Source organism: Macrotis lagotis, chromosome X, assembly GCF_037893015.1.
Source record: "Macrotis lagotis isolate mMagLag1 chromosome X, bilby.v1.9.chrom.fasta, whole genome shotgun sequence".
Taxonomy (NCBI): Eukaryota; Metazoa; Chordata; class Mammalia; order Peramelemorphia; family Peramelidae; genus Macrotis; species Macrotis lagotis.
The window spans coordinates 527,433,133-527,455,177 of NC_133666.1; the positions used below are offsets into that span (position 1 = coordinate 527,433,133).

At 35.7% G+C, this 22,045-nt stretch overlaps 1 protein-coding gene across 1 annotated transcript in view; it reads right to left on the bottom strand.

Annotated features, from left to right (window-relative positions):
• RIOK1 (RIO kinase 1) overlaps positions 1-21,830 on the bottom strand; it is a 159,297-nt gene extending 137,467 nt beyond the window's left edge. The window contains exon 1 of the mRNA XM_074208246.1: positions 21,462-21,830. The gene's annotated coding sequence lies outside the window, so the exon portion shown is untranslated. The remainder of the gene's footprint in view (positions 1-21,461) is intronic.
• Between the last annotated feature and the right edge of the window lie 215 nt (positions 21,831-22,045).

The window sequence follows — 22,045 nt, forward strand, 5'->3', positions numbered from 1 at the left end:
GCTTGAAGTAGACATCACTCTAACTCACCAACATGTATGAACCCTGTGTGTTATCTTCAATAATATCCCATTATGATGTTGTTATACTGTGATATTCAAATGGTTTGCCATTTTCTTCTCCAGCTTCTTTTACAGATGAGGAAACTGAGGCAAGCAAGGTTAAGTGTCTTGTCCTGGGTCACATAGCTAGATTTGAACTCAGGAAGATGAATCTTCTTAATTCTAAGCCTATTGTTCTATCCACTCTATCAAGATGATGAGTCTTTTTAATACCAAGCCTAGGGGTGGCTAGGTGGCACAATGGATAAAGCACCGGCCTTGGAGTCAGGAGTACCTGGGTTCAAATCCGGTCTCAGACACTTAATAATCATCTAGCTGTGTGGCCTTGGGCAAGCCACTTAACCCTGTTTGCCTTGCAAAAACCTAAAAAAAAAATACCAAGCCTATAACATACCAATCAAACTAGCAAAGAATTGTAGGCCTAGAAAAAACATAATTTGGTCAAAAGACCATCAATGGAATCACTAGGGAAAAATAGGATGGGTGCCTAAGCAGTACCAGATCTCAAACTATACCTCAAAAGTTGTAATTGTCAAAACAATTGTGTACAGGGTAACAAAAAGTATGATCAGTGGGACAGATTAGGCATACCATATATAAAATCAAGAGCACAGTAACCTAGTGTTTGAATTCAAAAATTGCTAGGAAAATGAGAGCAGTCCAGCAGAAATTAAGCTTAGATCAACACTTTACCTTCCACACATTTTAAATGAACATGTGACATTACTATTATTGATCATACTATTAAAAAATTAAAAGAGCATATAGACCTCACAGCTGTAGGTATTAAATGCCTACAGGTAATTATAAAAGATAATTTAAGATTACATGAAACTAAAAAGATTTTATATAAAAATAATGGACATAGGATAAGAAGGGAAGTGATCAAGTGTGTAAAAAATTTCTCTGATAAGGTTTTAGTATCTAAGTTATGTAAGCAATAAATATAAGACCAATAACCATCCCCTAATAGATGACTAGTCAAAGGATATGAACAGACAGTTATCAAAAGAATTGCAAAATAGTCACAATGACAAGAAAGAATGCTCCCAATTACTGATAAGAGAAACGTTCATCAAAACAATCTTGAAGTTTCTCCTCCCACCTGAAAATTGGCAAAGATAGCAAAAAAATTACAATATCCTGTGTTGGTTGGGTTATGAAATAAAAGGCATGCTAATAATTTTGTTAACAGAACCATGAAATGGTTCAATTCTTTTTGAAAGCAATTAGGATTTATGCAAATAATGCCCCTTGAACCAGAATCTATCATTAGGCTTCTATCATTAGGAAAATATCAATAGGTTCCCATATATATATATACTAAAATATACCAGCATTTTCTGTGATAGCAAAGAATTGGAAATAAGGTAGATGTCCATTGACTAGAAAATGGCTAAGCAAATTGTGCTACATTAATACAAGAAATGATTTTATAAATACTGATGAGCATAAAAGTTTTTCATGAACTGAGCAAAGCACAAAAAAGAAAATATATGTAGTAACTAATAAATGAAAAGAATAACCACACAACAAAAAATCAAAAGTGAATGTAACAAAACTATAAAGCAAATGAATACAAGAAGACAGCCCCAACTCACCATTCATGAAAGTGGTAGGTACTATACATTGCACATTTTTGGACTTTTTTCAATGTATTGATTGGTTGTGCTAATTTCTTTCCTCTAAAAAAAATTGTTAGGGGGGCAGAGCCAAGAAGGCAGCATGAAGTTAGCATTTCCCAGGAACTCCTTGCCCAGGAAACTCCAAAAGCCATCAAATTATGACTCTAGCCAAAATTTAGAGGGGGCAGAACCCACAGAAAGACTGAGTGATACATTTTTCCAGTCCAAGATAACTTAGAAGTTCTGCAGGAAAGGTGTTTCACCAGGACCAGGGTTGGAAAAAGCCCCGGTCATGCAGCCTGGGAACAGCTTGAAGGGGTGGGGAGAGAATTTGGCTAGACCAGAATGAGTGTGGAGTGAAGAGCACTGGCTGTAGAACCTGCAGCGAGAATCAGGAGAAACCAGCCTACACCTTCAGAACAGCCCACAGACAGTAAAGGGGCCAGGGGAGAAGGCAGAAATATCTCTGCTCTCCCTGGGGGCAAGACTCTGCTGTTTGCCCACACTCAGATTCAGATGGGAGTTTGGACTTCCATACTAAGATAGCCCAGCAGGGCTCCTCCTTACAGCTCCAGGGAAGAGGGTAGTGCTGTGGTCATCTTCATATTAAAGCACAGGCAAGAAAGCATAAGACCTTGGAGGAATAAATGTCCCAGTGGGGTGTCCCCCCCCAAAAAAAAATCCCAAAGCCTTGGAAGTGCTGTAAATTAGTCTTGGGCTGAGGAAATGAATAAACAGAAAAAAAGAAGAATCTGACCATAGAGAATTATTAATCCCATGGAAGACCAAAACACATACTCAGATGACAACAAAAATAGAAGCTTCTATATCCAAAACCTCCAAGAGAAATAGAAAATGGGCTCAGACTATAGATGAGCTCAAAAAAGACTTTGAAAAGCAATTAAGAGAGGTGGAGGAAAAATAGGGAGGAGAAATGAAAGTGATGCAGAAAAATCATGAAAACCAAATCAACATCTTGGTGAAAGAAATACAAAAAAATACTGAAGAAAATAATATGTTAAAAACCAGTTTAGGTCAAATGGAAAAAAGCAAAACAAAAGGCAAATGAGGAGAAGAATGGCTTAAAAAGCAGAATTGGCCAACTGGAAAAGGAGATAAAAAAGCCCTCTAAAGAAAACTCCTTCAAATGCAGAATGGAACTAAAGGATTTGCAAGAAATCAGGAAGAAATAAAACTCTTCCAAAAAAAAAGCCAAAAATTAGAAGAAAATGTGAAATCGGAAAAATAACCAACCTCAAAAACAGATCCAGAAGAAATAATTTGAAAATTATTGGGTTACCTGAAAGTCACAACCAGGAAAAGAGCCTAGACTTCATTTTTCAAGAAATAATATAGCAAAATTGCCCTGAGATTCTAGAAGCAGAGGGTAAAATAGAAATTGAGGGAATTCACCAGTCACCTTCTGAAAGACATCCCAAAAGAAAAACTTCCAGGAATACCATAGTCAAATTCCAAAACTACCAAATCAAAGAGAAAATTCTAAAAGCTGCCAGAAACAAACAATTCAACTACCGAGGCTCTATAGTCAGGATTACACAGGATCTGGCAGCATCTACATTAAGAGCTTGTAGGGATTGGAATATGATATTCCAGAAGGCAAAAGATCTTGGTTTACAACCAAGAATCAACTACCCAGCAAAACTGAACATCCTCATTCAGGGGAAAAGATGGACTTTCAATGAAATGGGATTTTCAAACTTTCCTATTGAAACAAACAGAGCTGAACAGAAAGTTTGATCTCCAAGTACAGGACTCTGGTGAAACATAGAGGGGGTGGATAAAAAGGACTAACTATGAGGAACTTAATGAAACAAAGCAGGAAACTGGAGGGGAAAAATCTTTGCAGCAAGTTTCTCTGATGAAAATCTTATTTCTAAGACATATTGGAAATGGAGTTATAGTTACAAGAATAAGAGCCAATCTTCCATTGATAAACAGTCAAAGGACACAAATAACCAGAGGAAGAAATCAAAGCTATCGATAGCCATATGGGGGGGGGGGGGATGTTCTAAATCATTAATTGGAAAATTGGATTGGCAAATTATGGGTAGTTTTAATGGGTTACCCAAATTAGCTAAGGAGAAAAAAGAAGTAAGATAAAGTTAGCAGGGCGATGAAAAAAACAGGAACTCTCTGCACTGCTAGAAGAGCTTGTGACCCAGCCCAACCATTTTGGAAAGCAAGTTATAACTAGACTGAAAAGAGTTTTAAACTGTACCTAAAACTTTGATTGAGAAATACAACTACTGGTCTAAACTCCAAAGAGATCAAAGAAAGAGAAAAAAGGGACTCATATGTACAAATATAGCAACTCTTTTTGTGGTAGCAAAAAACTGGGAATTGAAGGGATACCCATCAATGGGAAAAATGGCTTAACAAAATGGTAAATGGAATACTGTTGTTACAAGAAATTATAAAGGGGATTGTTCCAGCAAAACCTAAAGACTTGTATGAAATGATACAAAGTGAAGTGAGAAAAACCAGGATAACAATTCATACAATAACAGCAATCCTGTAAAGATAATCAACTCTGAAAGAATTAGTAAATGATAAACACAGTATCAACTACAATTTCAGAGGACTCAGGATGAAACATGATATCTACTCCAGATAAAGAGCTAACAAACTCAGTGCAAATTGAAGCTATTTTCTTCTTTTTCTGTCTCTGTCTTTCTCTCTCTTTCTCCCTCCCTTCTCTGTCTATATGTGTGTCTTTTTATCTTGACTAATGAAATAATTGGTTTTGTATAACTATACATATTTGTAGTTGATTTTGTGTTTCTTGCTTTCTCCATAAGTGGAAGGATGGGGCAGTGGCAAGGAAGAAAATTCAAAATACAAAATAGAATTTAAAAAAAGTGTACCACTATGCCCATTTTCCTGTCTCTCCACATTTTCTTTTTTTGCCGGGGAGGGGGGTATTGTCAACTTTGCCAATCTATTTGGTGGGATGTGGAATTTTGGAATTTTCTAATTATTATTAATTTATAACTTTTTTTACCGAGTTATAGATTACTTGATTTCTTCAAAAACTACCTTTTGATATCATTAGAATATCATTTGGGGATAGTTATTCTTTTTTTTCTTTTTTTTAGTAGGGGATAGTTATTCTTATGAACATGAGTAAATACTGTATACATCTTAAAATCGAGACAGTTGACCAAGCAACTTGCTACAAAGATTTTCCATTTGTTTTTGCCTTCTAATTTTAGCTGTATTAGAGTTATCTGTCTAATTTTTTTATGTAATCAAAATTGCCTAATTTATCTTTTGACCCCCCCAATCCTTCAGGACTGAATGACCCTCCCAGTTGATTTTTAATACTACTTTCTTGAATGGCCCTTTATTTAAAATAATTTTATTACATTGTGTCCAGCAATTTTAATTTAATTTAATCTTTAATATGTTTTTTCATGTGTTTGTGAGATTCATATGTCCTAAAACATGATTAGTTTGGGTAAAGGTACCATGTCCAAATATTCCCATTCAGTATACCAGAAAACTATTTTGTGTAATTATTTTAAAATTCTAATCAGATCCTTGTCTTTTTTTGTTAGTTTTGGTTAGATTGTCTAGTTCTGAGAAGGGCATACTGAGATTTCCCCCGCCATTATAGAATATATGTATATTATATGAATATATAGTATGAAATTAATTCTCTATTTTCCCTTCAACAAAATATAGTAATCCTATTTATCTTTTTTAATTTTACTTTTGCTGATTTTTAGTTTGAAATTAAAGCAGTTCCAGCTGAGACATAAATTTTGCTTCAATCCTTATTTTTAATCAGTGTCACTTTTAAGTAAGTTTCTTGTAAACAACATTTTACTGGATTCAGCTTTCTAATCCATTTTGTTATCCTCTTCTCATTTTATAAATGAATTCATCCCACTTTCAGTTATGATTACTAACTGTTAACTTCCCTCCATCCATTGTTAAACTTTTTTCTTTGCTTTGCTTTTGGTTCTTTCTTTATCCTTTCTTTCTTTCATTATAATCTCTCCAAATTTAGGATTCGTTTTGCTTAAATTCTCTCCCTGAATCTATCTGGCCTTTTACCCCTTTCCTGTTCCTTCCTATCTCTAAAATGAGGTGTATGTGTTCCTACACCAAAATTGGAATGTGTTTTCTGCATTTTTCATAATAGTTCAGAGGAAAATGAGTTATAGACTTCTATTTGTGCACCCCAATTATGTGAGATAACCTTTCATATACTCCTTTCCTTTTTACTCTAGATAATTCTTCCTTTACAGTTTTTTTCATCAGTTCCTTTCCTGTTCTTACCCTTTTGTGGATCCAGATGAATCATGTTACTATTTTTTCTAGCTCACTAAAGTAGTTATTTGGTAGTTTGATGGTATGGCATTGAATAAGTAATTTAATTTGGTTAGAATTGTCATTTTGAATATATATTAGCTTGACCTAACCATGAGCAGTTGACATTTTCCAATTATTTAGATCAGATTTTATTTGGGTGAGCAATCTCTGGGTTTCTCTTGGGAATGTAGATTCCCAAGTATTTAATGTTGTCTATAGTTATTTTAAGTGGAATTTCTCTTTCTATCTATCTCTATCTCTTACACTTGGGCTTTGTTGTTCATATATATGGGAATGCTGATGATTTATGTGGGTTTATTTTATATTCTACTACTTTGCTGAATTTGTTAATTATTTCAAGAGTTTTTTTAGATAATTTTCTCAGGTTTTCTAGGTATACCATCATATCATCTACAAAGAGTGAATGTTTTGCTTCTTTATTGCCAATTCTGATTCCTTCAATTTCTTTTTCTTCTCTCATTACTCTAGCTAGCATTTCTAATATTATATTGAATAGTAATGGTCATAATGGACATCCTTGTTTCACCCCCTGAATATTCCAATATTTTATTGGAAATGCTCTGAGTGTATTCCCATTACATATAATTTTTGTTGATGATTTTAGATAGATACTATTTTTATTTTAAGGAAAACTCCATTTATTCCTAAACTTTCTAGTGTTTATAATAGGAATGGATGTTGTATTTTATCAAGGGCTTTTTCAACATCTATTGAGATTATCATATGATTTCTTTTGGTTTTGCTATTGATATGTTTAATTATGTTGAGTATTTTCCTAATGTTGAACCATCCCTACCTACCTGGTATAAATCTTACCTGATTATGGTGTATTATTCTAATAAAGGAAGGTGGCCTAGTTCTACAATTCTAAAACTGTACTATAAAGTTTCAGTCATTAAAACTGCCTGGTACTGGTTAAGAAATAGAGTAATGGATCAGTGGATTAAGCCACAGTTCAGCAATCTAATATTTGACAAACTCAAAGACATCAGCTTCTGGGATAAGAACTCACTATTTGACAAAAATTGTTGGGAAAACTGAAAAATAGTATGGAAAAAAACTGAGCATAGATTCACATCTCATAACCTATACCAAAATAAGATCAACATGGGTACAGGATTTAGACACAAAGGGTGAAACCACAGACCAATTAACAGATCTATGAATCTATGGAAAGGGGAGAGATTTATGATTAAACAAGAAACAGAGAACAATATAAAATGGATGACTTGACTATATTAAATTAAAAAGGTTTTACACTAATAAAATCCATGCTGCCAAAATTAAAAGGAAATCAGAAAGCTGGGAAACAACCTTCACAACTAGGAGTTTTGATAAAGATCTCATATCTAAAATATATAGAGAACTGCATCAAATTTTGAGGTCATAAATCATTACCCATTTGATAAATGGCCAAAGGATATGGACAGACAGTTTTCAAATGAAGAAATTAAAGCTATATATAATCATATGAAAAATATTCCAAATCATTATTTATTAGAGAAATGCAAAATAATACAACAATAAAATATCATCTCACCCCTATCAGACTGACCAAGATAAGAAAAAGGGAAAATGCTCGATGCTGGAGAGGTTGTGGGAGGATTGGGACATTGATGCATTGTTGGTGGAGCTGTGAATGGATCCAACCTTTCTGGAGAGCAATATGGAACTATGCCCAAAAAGCAAAAAAACTATTCATACCCTTTGACGCAGTAATTCCAATTCTAGGTCTATATCCAGAAGAAATTATTAAAAAAGGGGGGGAGTCTTACATATTCAAAAATATTCATAGCAACTCTTTTTGGAGTGGCAAAGAATGGAAATTGAGGGGATGCCCATCAATTAAGGGATGGCTAAACAAGTTATGGAATGTGAATACTATGGAATACTATTGTTCTATAAGAAACCACAAATGGTCAAACTCTAGAGAAGCATGGAATGATTTACAGAATCTGATGCTGAGCAAAGGGAGTAGAACCAAGAGAATAATGTACACATTAACAACACTGCGAGATGAACAGCCTTGATGGAAGCAACTCCTCTCAGCAGTTCAGAAAGCTAGGACAACTGTATTAAATGGACTATGGAAAATGTTATCTTCATCCAGAGGAAGAAAAACAAAACAAAACAAAACACACTCACACATAAAATCAATCCTTCAGAATCTGATGAACACTTTATAAAAATTACCTCTTATGTATCTTTCCTTAATCCTAATTTCTCATACCAAAAATAACTAAATCTGTAAATGTGTTTATCAAAAATATATATGTACAATCCTAACCTAACTGCCTCTGGGGGGAGGGGAGTGAGAAGGGAGGGTGGAAGAAAATTTTATAACTTAAAAATATACATGTGAATAAGGATAAAAATAAATAAAAACCAAAAAAAAGATAAAAGATTCTTCCCACTTTATCCTTTTCTTTCTTCCGAGTATTATCAAAACAAAACTATTCCTATGGCCTCTATCTCATTTGACTCCCTCTAAGACCCCTGATCACATTAGAATTCAGACACTTTAATTCCCCTAAACCTGATTAGAATGTTAAACTCCATTTTGGGGTTTTCTTGGCATAGATACTAGAGCAGTTTACCATTCCTTTCTCCTTTTTATAGATGAGGAAGCTGAGGCAAATAGGGTTAAGTAATTTACCCAAGATCACACAGCCAGTAAGTGCCTTAGGCCAAATTTAAATTTAAGATGAAGAGTGTTCTTGACTCCAGGCCAGACACTCCATCTATTGCACAATCTATCTACCCTAGAATCTAAACTGTCTACCTTGTAAAGTGACTGACTGTTCACTTGAATTTACCTTTTCCTTTTCTCTTGACTTCTCTGTTTATATTTCAAAGTCCCTACTCAATTCTAATATTTTTTAATAGATTGGCCTGGAATCCTCTATTTTTTAAATATCTTCTAATCTTAATCCTGTACTAAATCAGGATAGAGTTAATGAATTCTAAAGATCCAATGTACTATAATGTAGTTAGTGTTTAATCAGGTATTCCTTCAAATCTAGAGTTTTTAATTAAATATTCCCATCAATCATCACTGGTTTCACTCACATCTGAAGAATTTCCCATTTGGGACTTCCAGAATTTATATGTTGACAAATCCTCTGACCAGGCTAAAGTCACATCCATCCTACCATAAGATATCGAAGTGAGTCTTTTTTTTTTTTTGCAAGACAATAGGGTTATGTGGCTTGCCCAAGGCCACACAGCTAGGTAATTAGAAAGTGTCTGAGGCCAGATTTGGACTCAGGTACCCCTGACTCCAGGGCCAGTGCTCTATCCACTGTGCCACCTAGCCGCCCCCAAAAAGTGAGTCTTAATGAATTGGAAATTGAAAGGATGCCCATCAGTTGGGGAATGGTTGAACAAACTGTGGTATACAAATGTAATGAAATATTATTGTTCTGTAAGAAATCATGAATGGAAAGCATTCAGAACTGATGTTGAGTAAAGTGAACAGAACCAGAATAATTGTACACATTGACAGTAACATTGTGTGATTATCAACTAGCTCTTCTCAGCGTACAATCATCAAGGAGAATTCTTGTGATGGAAAATAATACCCACTTCCAGAGAAGAACTATAGTCTGAATGCATATGAAAACATAATATTTTCAATTTTTAAAATTTGTTTTATTTTTTTTACCTCTCATGGTTCCACCCCTTTTGTTCTGAGTATTCTTTCATAACATGACTAATATGGAAAAGTTTAACATAGTTGTTGTACATGTATTCTTATATCAAATTATTCACTGTCAAGGGGAGGGGGGAGAGAGAGAGAGAGAGAATATGGAACGCAAAACCTTACAGAAAAATTAATGTTGAAAACTTTCTTTGAATGTAGTTGGAAAAACAAATATTTTTTTAAAGGTCTTTATTGTAGTTCAATTTTGAACTACATTGTATCTGTTAACCAAAAATAAGCCTTGTAACATTTACACATTAGCTGATGAACTTTTTGATGGCCATAAATATAAATAGTTGTTTCGTAAGTTGCATCAATTATGATCAGCGCTGGCTAAATAAAGGGAGGATATTCTTAGGAAGATCATTACATATTCTTCCTGAGTCTATCATCATTTCTTAGTATTCAGTGTCCTTAAATTTTTAATAGTAAACACAATCTTAGCATTTTTTTCTTAGGCTTTTGCAAGGCAATGGGGTTAACCAGTGGCTTGCCCAAGGTCACACAGCTAGGTAATTATTGAGTGTCAGAGACTGGATTTGAACTCGGGTCCTCCTGACTCCAGGGCCAGTGCTCTATTCATTGCGCCACCTAGCTGCCCCAATTTTAGCACTTTGAAGGGATTTTTTTTTAAATAGAATTAGACAGAAAGAAACTTGAAAAATTCCAAATCTGAAAGTGAATTCCATCCATCTCATAATGAAAATGTTTTCTAATAAGTTGCATAAGTCATACACTAAATAGGGAGAGGATTCTGGGAAACCAGCAGTGTGGGTCAGAAAAACTGTTGGCTCTCCAAATTTCCTTGACAAAAAATGTCAGAACATCACTTTGGAGGGAATGTAAAGTTGTAAAAATAAACAAATTTAGGGTTAAGCAGTTGAAGAAAACTTCAAAAAGTCCCCAGGAAAATCGCTAGGACTTCCAGAAGTCAAGATTCAGCCTAAGTGAAGTGCAAACATCTCCAGGCAATCTCTGTTGAATTAACAAACAACAAGCCCTGAAGCCAACTAGTTTGGAAGGTAGCCTCAGACTTAGAAACTGTCATCACATGAACTTCATGAGAATCTGATGACTGAATAGAAGATTGAAGGATCTTCCACTGTCAAGGGATGCCAAGCACAACTGTGTTAATCAGATCTGTCCCAGGCTGTGTGTGTATGGGGCGGGTGGGGGGTGGGAGCTAGCCCATACCTGGTGAGAGCAGCAGCAGTGAGAACTTGCAAGAGAGCACAGTCTGGTTTCAGTTCCAGGGGAGAAAGGACAGCTGTAGTGTGTAGCCACCTGAACTTTTGTGGGACAGTGTGACTTGGGGCCCTAGTCATGGCTTAGGAGTTGTTAGGAGAAACTAAGGTTGAACTCTGGGACAGACCTCAGAAAATAAAAGTAAGAAGGACCTGAGACTTGGGACATCATTCCCCATACCTCGGGACTATTACTTAATTACACTACTAGTTTCTAAAAATGAGATAAAACAAAAAATAAATAAAAATGAATAAGGAAAGAAGGAACCCCACCAAAGACAGTTATTATGGAAGTAGAGAAGATGTGAGTTCATATTCAAAGAATAATAATGCAGCAAGAGAAGTCATTCCATTTTCAATGAGAAATGTCAAATGGTCCTAAACCCAAAGAGTTCTTGGAAAAATTTAAAAAGGACCTTAAGGGGCAGCTAGGTGGCATAGTGGATAAAGCACCAGCCTTGGAGCCAGGAGTATCTGGGTTCGAATCCAGTCTCAGACACTTAATAATTACCTAGCTGTGTGGCCTTGGGCAAGTCACTTAACCCAGTTTGCCTTGCAAAAAATAAACTAAAAAAAAAAAATTAAAAAAAAATTACCTAGCTATGTGGCCTTGGGCAAGCCACTTAACTCCATTTGCCTTGCAAAAAAAAAAAAAAGAACAGTTAAAAAAATGAAATGAGAGATCAAGAAAAATTAGAAAAAAAAATAAGAGCAATCCAAAAAAGCAAAATGAAAAAAAAAACTTAAGAAAACTAGAATTGAGTAAAAGAAAGGTAATGACATTCTTGTACACCAAGAAATAATAAAACAATTAAAAGAATGAAAAAATAGAAGAGAAGGTGAAACATCTCTCAGAAAAACAACTGGTCTGAAAATTAGAACAAGGATAAATAATATAAGAATAGTTAGACTATCTGAAAATCATTATTATTTAAAAAATTTCAAATAGCAGAATATATAACAATATAATAAAACAAGAAATTATAAAGGAAAATTGCCTTGAAGTTTTACAACAGGGCAAAGCAGAAATAGAAAAAAATCCACCAATCACCACCTGAAAGAAATCCCAGGAGTAAAATTTACAGGAATATCATGGCCAAGTTTCAAAGCTCCTAGGATAAGGAGAAAAATATTAAAGGCAATAAGAAAAAAGTCAATTCTTAAAAATATTTATTTATTTAACATATTTCCATATTAGTAATATTTTGAAAGAGGGATTAGAACCAAGAGGGAAAGAAATGACAGAAAGAAAAAAATTTTTTTTAAATTTTTTAAGTGAATATAGTATCATTTGCTCTAGGATCAGACTGTGTAGTGTTCTCTGTAGTCTGTTTGGCAAGCACATGTTTGCATTCTAACAACGTGGCCAGTCCATTGTAGTTGTACTTTCTGTAGTAATGTTTGAATGTTTGGCAGTTTAGCTCAAGAAAAGACCCCAGTGCCTGATGATCTTCAGAATCATCCAGAAAAACAAAAAACAAAAGAATACTATTAAACATAGAGCAAAATATAATGATAATATTTTGTCCTTCATTCTTGAAGAAGACCATGACATCAGGGAGGTAGTACAGTGGATAGAGCACTGGCCTTGACGTCAGGAGGAAGGGAGTTTAATTCATTCTCAGACCCTTGATCCTCACTAACTGTGTGACCTTGGACAAGTCACTTAACCCTAATTCCCTTGCATCCTGGGCCATCTCCTGCATCCCTAGGCACTCTGGAGGAGAAAGTGAGGTTGGTGACTTAGCACAGCACCGCCCCCACTCAAATCCAATTCATATATTTGTCATGGCATCACCTCCCTGATAGCATAATCTTCTTCAAAAATGAAAGAAAAAACATTATCATAGCAGCAGCATCAGAACAAAACATACTATTTTCACTTTTTTAAATTTTTAAAAATTTTTCAATCTTATTGGTTTTTCCCTTTGGTTCTAATTCCACTTTCAGAACATAACTAAGATGGAAATTTGTTAACCTGGCCTTCATTTGCCTCCTTGCTATTTACCTGTAAAATCTGGACAGTCTACCAGTGCCATGCCAGGAAACTGAATTTCCTGTAGCTCATGATTTCTTACAGAACAATAATACTCTATAATGACCATATACCATAATTTGTTCATCCATTGCCCAACTGATGGGCATTCTCTCAATTCTCATTTTTACAAAAAGAGTTGCTGCTAGTGGGGAAGCTAGGTGGCGCAGTATATAGAACACTGGCCCTGGAGTCAGAAGAACCTGAGTTCAAATCTGACCTCAAGGGGCGGCTAGGTGGCAGTGGATAAAGCACAGGCCCTGTAGTCAGGAGTACCTGGGTTCATATCCGGTCTCAGACACTTAATAATTACCTAGCTGTGTGGCCATGGGCAAGCCACTTAACCCCATTTGCCTTGCAAAAACCTAAAAAAAAAATAAAATTGGCCTCAGATGCTTAAACCCTCCAATGCCTTAAAAAAATAAAATTTAAGAAATAAAAAAAGTTACTATTCTAAATATGTTTGTACATATGGGTTAAAAAAAAGTCAATTTAAATATCATGGAGCTATAATCAGGATTACACAAGACCTAGCAGCTACTATGTTGAAGGACCATAGGCCCTGAAATAGTATATTTTATAGAGCAAAACAATTGGGGTTATGACCAAGGGTAACTAATCTAGAAAAGTTAACTATAATCATGAAAAAAATAAATTGAGTGCTTGTGGGTCATTCACAGACCAGAGCACAGACCAGAAGTATAGTAAAGACATACTCCATAGAGCATAGCATCTTAGAAGAACTGAAAACCCCCAGACCCCTACAACTAGCTCTGAAAATAGGGTAAAAAAAACCTAAAGTTACCCTGGAGACAAAACCCAACTTTAGCATAAAATTAACAATCAAGAAATAAGTTGGAAAATGAGCAAATAATAGCAAATTGGACCAGAGAAAGTTACTATGGAAGATACAAACACAAATTCAAAAGAAGACAACAAGACAAAATTGCTACATCCAAATCCTCAAAGAAAAATGTGAATTGGCCTCAGGACCAAAAAAGAATTCCTAGAAGAGCTCAATAAGGATTTTCAGACTCAAATAATAAAGACAGAGGAAAAATTGAGAAAAGAAATGAGAGTGATATAAGAAAATCATGAAAAAAGAGTCAACAGCTCATTAAAGGAGGCACACGCACGCGCGTGCACACACACACACACACACACACAATATATATATAAAGAAATAACACTTTAAAAACAGAATAGGCCAAATGGAAAAAGATATACAAAAAAAAAATCACTGACGAGAAGAATGTCCTACAAAGCAAAAATTGGACAAATAGAAAAAGTAAAAGAATTCACTGAAGAAAAGAATTCCTTATAAAGTAAAATCAACCAAATGGAAAAGGAGGTTAAAAAGCTTACCAAAGAAAATAATTCCTTAAAAATCATAATTGAGTAGATGGAAGCTAATGACTCCATAAGATATCAAGAAACAAGAAAGCAAAACCCCCAAAAATTAGAATATAGAAGAAAATGTGAAATATCTTATTGGAAAAGCAACTGACTTAGAAAGCAGATTCAGTAGAGATAATTTAAAAATTGTTGTACTACCTGAAAGCCATCATCAAACAAGAACCAGGACATCTTACTTCAAGGAATTATCAAGGAAAATTGCCTGATATGCTAGAACCAATAGAAATTTAAAGAATGCATCAATAACTTTCAGTCAGAGATTCCCGAATGAAAACTCCCAGGAATATTATAGCCAAATTCTAGAGCTCCCAGATCAAGGAGAAAATATTGTTAAGCAGCCAAAAATAAACAATTAAATATCATGGAGTCACAGTCAGAATAATGCAAACTTTAGTAGCTTCTATGTTAAAGAATCAGAGGGAAATGTTATCTTATTATATAATTTTGCTATCTCTTTTTCTTCATGTTTCTTCATTAAGGAAATGATTTCTCTCTCATCACATTCAACTTAGATCAATGCATACCATGGAAACAATGTAAAGACTAACAGACTGGGGTGGCTAGGTGGTGTAGTGGATAAAGCACCGGCCTTGGAGTCAGGAGTACCTGGGTTCAAATCCGGTCTCAGACACTTAATAATTACCTAGCTGTGTGGCCTTGGGCAAGCCACTTAACCCCCATTTGCCTTGGAAAAACCTTAAAAAAAAAAAGACTAAGAGACTGCCTTCTGTAGGGGAGAGAAGCAAGATTAGGGGGAAAATTGTAAAATTCAAAATAAAAAAAAAATCTTTCTTAAAAAAAAGAATCAGAGGACTTGGAATATGATATTCCAGAGGGCAAAAGAATTAGGATTACAACCAAGAATTATCTACTCAGCAAAACTGAGTATAATCCTTCAGGGGAAAACACAGTCGGGGGGGGGGGGGGGGGGGCGGGTTCAAGAATTCCCAATGAAAAGATCAGAGTTGAAAAGAAAATGTGACTTTCAAATGCAACACTCAAGAGAAGCACAAAGAGGTACAGGAAAGAGAAATCATAAGGGATTCAATAAGGTTAAAATGTTTACATTCCTATATGGGAAGATAATACTTGAAATTCCTAAGAATTTATCATTATCAGGACAGTTAGAAGGAATGTACATTGACAGAGGTCATGGGTATAATTCAAAAATGATGGGATGATGTCTGAAAAAAATTGAGAGAAGGGAAAATAGAACTGGTCAATTATCTGACATAAAAGAGGCATGAAAGAACATTTACAGTGAAGGAGAAGAAGATGAGGGAGATGGAGAGGAGGAACAATATTATTGCCAACCTTACTCTCATTGGAAATGGTTTCAAGAGGGAATAACACACACACTCAGTTTGGTATAGAAAGCTATCTTTCCACGTACAAAATTAGGAGGAGAATGGAGATAAGAGAAGGAGGAAGGATACTGATAAAAAGGGTGAATTGGGGGAAGTAAAAGTAAGAAACAAAATATTTTTGAGCATGGACAGGGTGAAAGGAGAGAGAGAGTAAAATAAAAAGGGAAAACAGGATGAAGGGAAACATACTATAATCATAAGTATGAAAAACTGGTTACAGCAAGTTTCTCTGATAAAGGTCTTGTTATAAAAAATAATAGCCATTCTCCAAAAAATAAATCATCAAAGAATATGAAAAGGCAATTTTCAAATGAAGTGATCAAAACTATCTATAATCACATTTAAAAAAATGCTCTAGGGAAATCTGGGACACTAATACATTGTTGGTGGAGCTGTGAACTCATCCAACCTTTCTGGAGAGTGATTTGGAATTATGCTCAAAAGGCAACAAAAATACCACTACTGGGCCTATACCTGAAGAGATTATGAAAAAGGGTAAAAACATCACCTGTATAAAAATGTTCATGGCCGCTCTGTTTGTGGTAGCAAAGAAATAGAAACTGAGGGAATGTCCATCAATTGGGGAATGGCTGAACAAACTGTGATGTATGCATGTGATGGAACACTATTGTTCTATTAGAAACCAGCAGGGATGGGAATTCAGGGAAGCCTGAAAGGATTTGCATGAATTGATGCTGAGCGAGATGAGCAGAACCAGAAGAACATTGTACAACCTAATAGCAACATGGGAATGATGATCAACCTTAATGGACTTGCTCATACTAACAGGGCAACAATTAGGCACAATTTTGGGATATCTGTGATGGAGAATGCTATCTGTATCCTGAGAAAGAATTGTGGAGTTTGAACAAAGACCAAAGACTACCTTTAATTTAAAAAAAAAAAAAAGGTGTCTTATGTAATTCTGCTGTAACTCATTCTATATGTTTCTTCCTTAAGGATATGATTTCTCTCTCATCACATTGAACTTAGATCAATGCATACTATGGGAATGATGTAAAGACTAACTGCCTTCTGTAGGGGGTGGGGGCAGGGAAGCAAGATTGTAAATAAAACCTTTCTGAACTTTAAAAAAATGCTCTAAATCATTATTGAATATAGAAATACAAATTTAAAAACTCTGAATTACTACCCTACACATATCAGATTGGTTAATATGGCAGAAAAGGAAAATGACAAATGTTGGAAAGGATGTGGAAAAATTGAGGTATTAATGCATTGTTGATAGAGTTGTGAACTGATTCAACAATTCTGGAGAAAAATTTGGAACTATGTCTACAGGATTATGAGTACCCTCTGACCTGTATCCCAAAGAGATAAAAACAAATAGGATCTATTTGAACAAAAATATTTATAGTTCTTTTTATGGTGGCCAATAATTGGAAATTGAGGGAATGCTCATCAATTGGGGAGTAGTTGAACAAATTGTAGTATATGATTGTGATGGAATATTATTACTATATGCAATGATAAGCAGGATGTTATCAGAAAAACCTGGAAAGACTTATGAGAACTGATGCAAAGTAAAATGAGCAGAACCAAAAGAACATTGCACATAGAAACAGCAATATCGTAAGATGATCAACTGTAAGTGATTTAGCTATTTTTAGCAATAGCAATCCAAGACAATTTTAAAGGACTTATGAAGAAAATGCTATTTTTGAGAGAAAAAACTGATGGTGTCTAAATGCAGATGGAAGTATACTTTTTTAAACTTTATTTTTCTTGGAGGTTTTTTCCTTGGTCTGTTTTCTTTCACATGACTATTATGGAAATATGTTTTGCATGACTGCACCTGTATAGCCTATACCAAATTGCTTGCTTTCTCAATGAGAGGGGAAGGAGAGAATTTGGAACCCAAAAATTTAAAAATATAAAATAATAAAAAAAAATTTAATTTTAAAAAATAGAAAAACTGAGGGAAACTAAAATATTAAATATATATATATATATATATTTTTTTTTAAATAAGCTTAGACTCCTTAGCTTCTTTCAAGACTACATTCAAAAGGCAACATTTGTATCAGTTTTTTCCCCAGTTCTCTTCTGATGGTACTTTCCAATCCTTCCATCTACTATATATCTATCTCATATAAACCTATTTATCTATATGCTGTCTCCCCTGTTAGACTGTAAAATCCTTAAGTTTAGGGAACTCTGTTGTGTTTTGTTATCTCCAGTGCTCAGCACAGTGACTGCCCCCCCCCAATAAACATTTAATAAATACTTGATGATTTCACTGATTGAGGAAGGAGGCTGATAACATTCAATGTGTAAGAACTGGGGTTCAGTTTTGATGTCTTGGGAAGAGGAAAAGATTTACAACTTGATGTGAAGAATGAAAAAAATTAGTCAAAGTTGGACAGCCTTAAGAGACTTGAGGTTAAATGTTAATGGAGGGGCAGCTAGGTGGCACAGTGGATAAAGCACCGGCCCTGGAGTCAGGAGTACCTGGGTTCAAATCCGGTCTCAGACACTTAATAATTACCTAGCTGTGTGGCCTTGGGCAAGCCACTTAACCCCTAAAAAAAAAACCTAAAAACCTAAAAAAAAAATGTTAATGGATGCATAGTTTCATTAAGTTGGGAGCTCCTTTTGAAGTAAGGGAAATATTGGATAGAGAAATGTTTTAAGCCAGTTTTAGTTAAAGTAGAAAAGATATACCCCCAGGGACTATTAACCAGGTTGCTCCTTTAACACAGTCCCAAAAATGCAAGCTTGGAGACCTACTAGTTGAGTGGAATATTCCCAATAAAACCATTTTAGGGTTAATATTCCTAGGGAAGTCCTCTCAGGGTTAAGAAATATTAAAGAAAGAAAAAACTATTATTCTTAAACTATTTCTAGAAGAAAGCCCCTTGTACTCCAAACAGGTAACTCACTCTCCTAACTATTGATACTGACTACTAGAAGGATAGTAGACTTTTTCCCATAAGAAAAGCCTTGCATTCCAAAGCTCATAAGACTCCTCTTGTTTGATGATGATGTTCCTAGACCTTGTGTTCCAAGACAAGTTACATTACTTCAATAAGATAGTTATAATCCTGAAGATTATTCTCACCATCTGGATGGTAAGGTAATATTTTATGAAAACCTTTCATTCTTTTCTTAGTTGCTGGGGTAGATTTTCACAAGTAGAATGTAACTCTGAAGACTAACCAATGAGTTGACAGAGGGGGACAATAGGGAGGAAGAGGGGATTGCATTAGGCTATATTATCTTTCTTGATTGTCAGTTGGGGACAGTTCCTTGATTGTCACTATCTTTGTGAGACTTAAGAGTGTGCCCTTTTCTCGAGAAAAGTCAAAATAAACTTTTTTTTTTTGCTCAGAGGAGTTCCTATATTTTTTTAAGTGGATTTTTATCCCACATATAGTGAAGAGTCTTCTTTTAATATGCCAGCAATAAAGGGAAAAGGAATTAATTTCCTAGAATGCTAATTCTTATTGGGAGAAGAAACACTCCAGTTCCAGTGTGGTCATGTGTACCTATGGGGGAGAATAACTGTGTCCAGTGATTGAGGGAATATAGGCATGAAATGAACATTTTCTGTGGGGTTGGGATCACATGGATCAGAGAAAGAAGAGGAAGCTATATACTATGTTGGGAATTTTTAATTTCCTTTTATTAATTTTTATTACTGAGTTCAGGGCCATTCCTTCTTCAACTTTGAGTTAACTAAGTCTGTCTTCTATTAATACTAATTTCATCTGACCAAAATTTTTCCCATGGGATATGAAAATTTACTTAAAACTTTAAAACATTCATTAGATAAAAAGTCAAAGGAAGAATTTTACTTCTGATTCCTTGACAAGTAAATCTTCCCCATCAGTCAACCTATTTGTGAACAGTATAAATGTAATTTAATCTATAACTTGACTTGGAGTCTATTTAACTAGATTTGTTTCTGCATGAGATTATGGTTCTGTTTAACCAAGTTTACAAGATTCCAGTATGTAAAAGAATTATCTCCCTGTCACTATAATATTTTTTCCTATAAGAGATCTTATTAGAATTATAATCTTTGTTTAGGCTTAATGTCTGAATCTATGCTTAAGCATAAAAAAAATCTAGGTTTTTTTTTTACTTCTATAATTTCTGCATTGTTGTAATGTATTTTTTCAGCAGTTGCCTACCATGAAGTCAGAAAGAAATGCTTTCTTCCATACAATAGAAATGGGAATAACTAGAGAGGTGATAAGCAATGGCCATCAGAAACCATTAGGAGCAATTTCTAGTCTTTTCAAAGGCTTGAGCCTTTTATTTCAGTTTCAGAGCATACTGGCCCATGTTTTCTCTAATGAATTTTATTTCTTAAAATACTTTGGGAAGAGAGGGAAGGAAAAGAAAATTGAAATTGTTCTTGCTGAAAATGTGTTGAGATCATTTCCTATTGCTTTACTCTTATTTAAAGATGCTACTTGCCAGTTGTTAGCATGATGTATACTTAGAGAAAAATTAACTTTAAAATCTCCCATTTTTTAACTAGATGGGGAAAAAGTCAGAGAAATTATATACGGTTTGAAATTCTTGTAGAATGGGAGTTCAAGGAGATACAGAACTAGTTGGGCCATAGATATATCTTGCATTACTCAACAAATCTTAGGTGCATATTGTGTGCAAGGTCCAGTATTAGACCAAAATTAAATAAATCTCAAATCTTATTCAGTGGAATATTCCCTCTTAAGAGTTAACATTCCGGGGGCAGCTGGGTGGTGCAGTGGATAGAGCACCCCAGCCCTGGAGTCAGGAGGACCTGAGTTCAAATGCGACCTGAGACACTTAATAATTACCTAGCTGTGTAGCCTTGGGCAAGCCACTTAACCCCACTGCCTTGCAAAAACCTAAAAAAAAATACCTTAACATTCCTAGTGAAGTCCTCTCAGGGTTAAAAATCATTAAAACAAAGACAATTACCCTTAAACTATTCTTAGAAGAGGGAGAGAGGCCTTGCATTCTTAGTCAGACACCCTCCCGATTCTGTTAGGGTGGGAAATAGAAGAGACCTTGCAATCTTAGTTAGCCACCTATTGGATAATAGACTGTGAGAACAGTAGCCTGGCTTCTCTTGTTTGATAAGTACTAAACTAAGAAGATAGTAGAGTCCCTTAGAAGACCTTACATACTCAGTCATTGATTCATTTAACAAAAGTTCATTAGACATCTTCTGACACCCTCACCATCTGGATGGTGAGGTAATATTTTAGAAAAACCTTTTATTCTTCTCTTTGTTGCTGGATAGATTTTTCATGTAAAGATTGTAACTCTGAAAACCTTAACCCATCAGGTTGTTAGAGAGGGGGCTAGGGGGGGGGGGGGAATCGAGGTAGGCCGTATAATCTTGCTTGACTGTCACCTGGAACAGCTCCTTGATCTTTGCTACCTTTGTGGGACTCGGAGTATGCCCTTTTCTGGAGAAAAGCCAAAATAAACTTTCCTTTTTTTTTTTTGCTCGGAGGAGTCTCTCTATTTTTTTTTTAAGTGGATTTTTATCCACACTATCTACTAGTTGTTGTTTTAATCTGGCAATTTGTGTAAAGTGCTTTCTAAACCTTCATGTGTTCAAGATGAGAATTAGGGCTGGGGACTGGGTCTGTGAAGGAGGACATCCTCACTCTCAGGAGTTCTTACCCCAGGCTCCTTCCACCAGCAATGAAGGCCCGCAACTTCTCTGAAGCCCAATTGTAAGGGCGCCCACAAGTTAAATGCCAGCTCAGGGTCATGGCCAGGCTGGGTCAGAAATAAAACTGGGCTCAGGCTTGGTTCAGGGCTTCGGCAGCTGCTTTACAGCTATTGCTCATCTTCATCATTTTCTTCTTCCACGTCGTCATCACCATGGTTCCTGCTAGGCTTTAAGAAGCTTCCACAGGGGAGGGAAATGCTGTAGCCGCGCCTTGCACGCCCCCAGGGCGGTGTGCGCTGAAGTAATGGCTACAAACTGGGGTCGTGTTGGTTCAACCACACACGTTAAGTCGCACCAGAGCGCCGGGTCACCAAGGGCCCAACAGAAAATGGCGAACCGAGCCGGAGGAGGCGCAGCCGGGAGCGGGCCGCTCACCTCGGGGAGGGAACACGTCACTTTCCAGCCCGTCACGTGGCCGCTCCCAGCCCCACCCCCAGCCCCGGGCTTCCCCGGCCACGTTCACCGCGGAGCTAGCGACGGGGAGGCGGGGCCGCGTCCCCGTGGACGCGTGCGTGCGTGCCCCGCCCACTTC